The sequence below is a fragment of the Bos indicus genome, chromosome 3 (genome assembly GCF_029378745.1).
Source record: "Bos indicus isolate NIAB-ARS_2022 breed Sahiwal x Tharparkar chromosome 3, NIAB-ARS_B.indTharparkar_mat_pri_1.0, whole genome shotgun sequence".
Lineage (NCBI taxonomy): Eukaryota > Metazoa > Chordata > Mammalia > Artiodactyla > Bovidae > Bos > Bos indicus.
The window spans coordinates 106,405,303-106,411,780 of NC_091762.1; positions in this window are offsets into that span (position 1 = coordinate 106,405,303).

The window sequence follows — 6,478 nt, forward strand, 5'->3', positions numbered from 1 at the left end:
AGAACTGTACAAAAAAGATCTTCATGACCCAGATAATCACAATGGTGTGATCACTGACCTAGAGCCAGACATCCTGGAATGTGAAGTCAAGTGGGCCTTAGAAAGCATCACTACAAACAAAGCTAGTGGAGGTGATGGAATTCCAGTTGAGCTATTCCAAATCCTGAAAGATGATGCTATGAAAGTGCTGCACTCAATATGCCAGCAAATTTGGAAAACTCAGCAGTGGCCACAGGACTGGAAAAGGTCAATTTTCATTCCAATCCCAAAGAAAGGCAATGCCAAAGAATGCTCAAACTACCACACAATTGCACTCATCTCACACACTAGTAAAGTAATGCTCAAAATTCTCCAAGCCAGGTTTCAGCAATATGTGAACCGTGAACTTCCTGATGTTCAAGATGGTTTTAGAAAAGGCAGAGGAACCAGAGATCAAATTGCCAACATCCCCTGGATCATGGAAAAAGCAAGAGAGTTCCAAAAAAACATCTATTTCTGCTTTATTGACTATGCCAAAGCCTTTGACTGTGTGGATCACAATAAACTGTGGAAAATTCTGAAAGAGATGGGAATACCAGATCACCTGATCTGCCTCTTGAGAAATTTGTATGCAGGTCAGGAAGCAACAGTTAGAACTGGACATGGAACCACAGACTGGTTCCAAATAGGAAAAGGAGTATGTCAAGGCTGTATATTGTCACCCTGTTTATTTAACTTCTATGCAGAGTACATCATGAGAAACGCTGGACTGGAAGAAACACAAGCTGGAATCAAGATTGCCGGGAGAAATATCAATAACCTCAGATATGCAGATGACACCACCCTTAGGGCAGAAAGTGAAGAGGAACTCAGAAGCCTCTTGATGAAAGTGAAAGAGGAGAGTGAAAAAGTTGGCTTAAAGTTCAACATTCAGAAAACAAATATCATGGCATCCGGTCCCACCACTTCATGGGAAATAGATGGGGAAACAGTGGAAACAGTGTCAGACTTTATTTTTCTGGGCTCCAAAATCACTACAGATGGTGACTGCAGCCATGAAATTAATATATGTGCTGCCGAAGCGAGCACTAGCCATGAAATTAAAAGACGCTTACTCCTTGGAAGGAAAGTTATGACCAACCTAGATAGCATATTCAAAAGCAGAGACATTACTTTGCCAACAAAGGTTCGTCTAGTCAAGGCTATGGTTTTTCCTGTGGTCATGTATGGATATGAGAGTTGGACTGTGAAGAAGGCTGAGCACTGAAGAAATGATGCTTTTTAACTGTGGTGTTGGAGAAGACCCCTGAGAGTCCCTTGGACTGCAAGGAGATCCAACCAGTCCATTCTAAAGGAGATCAGCCCTAGGATTTCTTTGGAAGGAATGATGCTAAAGCTGAAACTCCAGTACTTTGGCCACCTCATGCCAAGAGTTGACTCATTGGTAAAGACTCTGATGCTGGGAGGGATTGGGGGCAGGAGGAGAAGGGGACGACAGAGGATGAGATGGTTGGATGGCATCACTGACTCGATGGACGTGAGTCTCAGTGAACTCCGGGAGCTGGTGATGGACAGGGAGGCCTGGCGTGCTGCGATTCATGGGGTCACAAAGAGTGGGACATGACTGAGCGACTGATCTGATCTGAAGTTTTCCAAGCCTCATTCATCTGATCTGTAATTTATCTGATCGTAGTGTTATAGGATCAGGTGAGACAATGTAGGTGTACAAAACAAACCTTAGAGTTGGCTCTCAGCAAATGTTCATTTCTTTCTTTTGATCCCTCTGATTGGCAGGATGTCTTTAATTAATAGACAATGGAAAAACACTTTCTGATCTGGGTTTAAAACTTAAAAGTTGAGGGCCTTAAATTAAAAAAAAACAAACAAACAGATACTTGGGGAAGCTGTAAAGGTGGACTTGTCAGTATCTTCACTGAGACTATTTGGTGACCACTCAGCAACACAGGGGTGAACAAAGCATGGGTAATCTCATCCTTTGAGGAAGTAACATCTAACCATGGAGACAAATATAAGCAGATTAACTTATGAAATGATATGGCAAAGGCCTAAAAGAGATCTGAATACACATTTGAAAACACTAGGTTTTTTGGGGGGGATGGAAGTCTGAGAAGGCTTCACAGAGGAGGTGGCAATGGAGCCAAACCCTTCAAGATGAGTAAGAGTTCCTGAGACAGGGAAGGACATGCCAGGCAAAGGGAACACCACAGACATACATTTGCTGGCTGGGGAACTGGTAAACCCTGAGGCTGAGAAGATGAAAGGAAGCCTTGTATCCTTATCCCAAAGACAGTGAGGAACCATTAAAAAGAGCTTAAGGGACTTCCCTGGAGGTCCAGTGGTTGACAGTCCCCTTGCAATGCAGGGGATGCAGGTTCGAACCCTGGTTGGGGAACTAAGATCCCACATGTAGAGTAACTAAGCTTGTGTGCCACAACTACTGAGGCCACGTGCTCCAGAGCCCACGCACCACAACTAGAGAGCCCGTGTGTCCCAAGGAAAGACCTTATATCTGCAGCTAAGACCCAATGTGGCAAATTAATTAATTAATTAATTAAAATATTTAAAAAAATATTCCAAGCAGAGTAGCAAAATGATCACATCTCTACTTTATAAAGGTGACGCTGTCTCGGGCTGTCCTCAGACCCTCATCTCATCTCCCCTGGACTGTTGCAGCAAAGCCCTAACTCATCCCCTCTGACCCAATCCATACTGAGGAAGAAAAACACTTTCCTAAAAGTCTTATAATCTGGTCCCAGCCCATTGTGGGGATAACTCGAACTATCTCTTAAAACAATGGCAGATCCTCTGAGCACACCCTCTTGTTTCAGGCTATGCCCCAGCCTACCATGCATAAAAACAGGCCTATAAAGAGGCATCAACCTATGAGAGTCCCTCTAGGATATATAATGTCCTTGTAAGAGCTTTCCAAATGATTATTTCCTTCACTTTGGACCAGAGGAAAATCATGGGAAATGGTGGGCTTGAATTCTTCCCGCCCCCAAACAGAGCAATCCAGAAGTGTGGGATGTTGGGTTTTCCAAGTATATACTCATTCTTTACATCTCAACTCCAGTCCCCTACTGTGACCACAGCATTCTCCTTCATAGCTCTCTTTGTCCCAGATATGCCTTGATCTGAAACGCATAAGGCAGTGAACTTCCTGGACATGCTTAGTTCTTAAAATGTTTCATGTTTGTTCATTCTGTCTTCTTAGCCTCCTAGCAGCCCTGAGATGCAGGGATGAGACCAAGATCCCTTCATTCAGATGAACATTCACTGAACCTAGACTCTGTGTCAGACAGAGGCCTCAAGGAGTTCAGAGTCTAGAGGGAGAGACCAACAGGTAAATAAATCATTACCATAAGGATCTGATAAAAAAAAAAAAAAGAAGAAATTATGACAGAGGGAAACAGAAGAGAGATATGGGCAGGGTTGGCATGTTGCCCAACTCTGAGATCTATATGACTGTTCCCCCCTGGAGTTGTGCAACAAGAATGCCCTGGTCACGTGTGAGCCCAGAGAACACATCTGATCCAGTGTGGAAAGTCCACCAGGTACTAGCTGAAGCAGGAAGGGCAAGTTTACCAGGCAGATGAGGAGTGAAGGATGATCCAGACAGAGCGATCAGCATGTATAAAGTGATGGAGGGGTGAAACAAGATGTGAAATGCTGGGAGGCATCAGAAGATCCATTTTGGCTGAAGCACTGAGTAACTACGGGAAAATGTGCAGCTTCTTGTTAAATGAGTTAATGAATGCAAGAAGGACTATGACAACAACAATCATGATCATCAACATTTGGTAACCACTCATCTATGCCAAGTACTATACTAAGTGATTTCAGTGAATCTCCTCATTTTAAGATCCCACATTCCCATGACATCGGTTCTCCAATATCCTCTCCTCAGAGAAGTTAGTCAATTTGCTCAAGATCACAGAGCTAGTGCCAGAGCCAGGATGGAAGCTCAGATGTCCTAGATTCTACATCCCTGAGCCCTTGACCACTACTTCTTTCAGCAGCAGAGCCCTTAACTTTGGGCAGGGGGACCCCAGCACAGAGTCAGGTGGGCACCAGCAGTCACATCAGCCCCCCTTTGAGCTTCACCAGAAGTGGTCTTTTCTTTGGCCATCAGCAAGGACAAGAATCAATGGTTCCACCGAGATCCTGAGCAGAAGGGGGAAACGAAGAGGACACCTCATGAATGAATTCTCTGGGCATGTATGAAAAGACCCTGGGATTCCCAGAGCCTCCAGAAAGAGTGGGGGTTGCGGTGCTGCAGAACCAGTAAAAAACAAAACCCCACAATTTGATGACCTTGTGTTTATCCTAGGCATCGTGTGGCCTGGTTACATCGTGAAAAAAAATGTCAAATTCTTTCCAGCTGTCTCAGGTCTGCACGTTCACGTCACCTGTTTTTCAACCCCATCGGGACCTCCCATCCCTCAACACAGCTCCCATCTTCTCTCAACCTTGCAGCCCTTCCTAGGTTTACATTGTCTTTCCTCCCATAGGGCTGGCATTTCTTTTGCAGACACCTTCCCCTGTCTTCATCCTGGGTCAAACCAACTGATTTCTTTCTCTGCTACTACATCTGGCAACTGTGAGCTGCTGAGGAAACCCTAGAATCACATGAGGTCTTGGAGCTCACCTGCTCTGCAGTCCTTTGCTTGATCCTTGCCAGCTCACAGGCTTTTTTCCTCAGCCTCATTCTAGGGTGTTCCCCCTCAACATGACCTTAAAGCACCTCTTCTTTTAACCCACTTTTCTCTTTACCCCATCCCCTTCCACCACTTCAGTGGCCATTTTTATACTAGTAGACTATACTGCATTCTATATTAATATACGAATAACTCCTCGATCACAGTTCCACCCAAATCTGAATGCCTGAATGTATATTTCACATGATTGTTAATGAAAACTAACTTTTTTTGATTTGTTAGACACCGTGCTTGGTACCTAACGTGGACCCTGCCCTCATGAGCTCACAGTCTGCTGAACAAAGAGAACTAGAGGGTGTTGGCCAGCAGAGCTGAGGGAACAAAAGGAGAGTCAGCCGATCCAAGGAAAGTGTACCAGTTAAGCTTGGATTTGGCTGTAGGTCACAAAAAACCCCAAAGCACAGTCATTGCAACCAGTTAGAAGTCTGGAAGTAAGTAGTCCAGAGCTAGTGTGGTGGACTCCTGACCATCAGAGACCATATGCTTTCTGTTTTATTGTTGTGCCATCTTCTGCCTCTCTTAACACAATGCTCCTATCTCATGGTCCAGGATGGCTGTGCAAGCCTTGGCCTTGACGGTTGCATTCCAGTCAATCCCAAGGAGGAAGGTGTGAAAGCAGCACACTCTGCCTTTAAAACAGTTCTTGGGGATTTCCCTGGCTGTCCAGTGGTTAGGACTCAGAGCTTCCAATGGAGGGGGGCACAGGTTTGATCTCTGGTCAGGGAACTAAGTCCTTTTATTCAGTTCATGAGGTTCTCAAGGCAAGTATCCTGGGGGTGGTTTGTCATTCCCTTCTCCAGTGAATCACGTTTTGTCAGAACTCTCTGCTATGACCTGCCTGTCTTGGGTGGCCCTACATGGCATGGCTCATAGCTTCATTGAGTTACACAAACTCCTTCACCACGACAAGGCAGTGATCTGCAAAGGGACACGAAAGCCTGGCATGTTGCAGTCCATGGGGTCGCAAAGAGTTGGACATGACTGAACAACAACAGGGAACTAAGATCCCACAGGCTGCATGGTGTGGCCAAAAATAAAAATAATAAAATAATAGTTCCTGGAGGTTGCACAAAATCCCTCTGCTCACAAGCTGCTGACTAGCACTTAGTCACAGAGCCACACCTAGCTGCAAGGAATTCTGGGAAACAGAGCTTTTACTCCAGGCTAATCTCTTGCCCAGCCAAAAAGCAGTGTTCTACTACTGAGGACAAGCAGGGTAATAGATATTAGGGGACATTAGAGGACAACTAGTATTTTCAGCTTTAGAAAGCATCCTGATGAGCTGATGCTAAACCTGACTTCTGTGGGATGAAATCAGTTAGCCAGGCAGAGTAAGGTGTTTTAGGCAGTGGGCTGCAGAATGCATTGTTGGAAATGCAAGTGAATCAGGGTGTCTTCAGCATGGAGTGAGGGAAGACGCAGACGGGATCACATTATCTAAGGGGTGATGCTGAAGGTGGGAGGGACATATGGCCTGTTCTGAGTAGAGAGGCACACCGAGAGGTGGGACAGGGAGGAACCAACCCAAGTTAAAGCTGTGTTCCTCTAGAGATCAGCTGCCTGAATGTGGCATGGCCTTAGAAGTTCGGAAAATTTCCTTCTCCAGCCTGGAGTTCCACGAGATGCCAATTTGCACTTGGGCTAACCCTGCTTAGCAGGGAGGGTCTGGAAGCTCTGGAGCGGGGCTGCAGCTTCGAAGTAAACATCTAAGACCAGTGAGAGGCAGCAAAGCCACTGGCCTCAGCCACCGCAACTCCTGG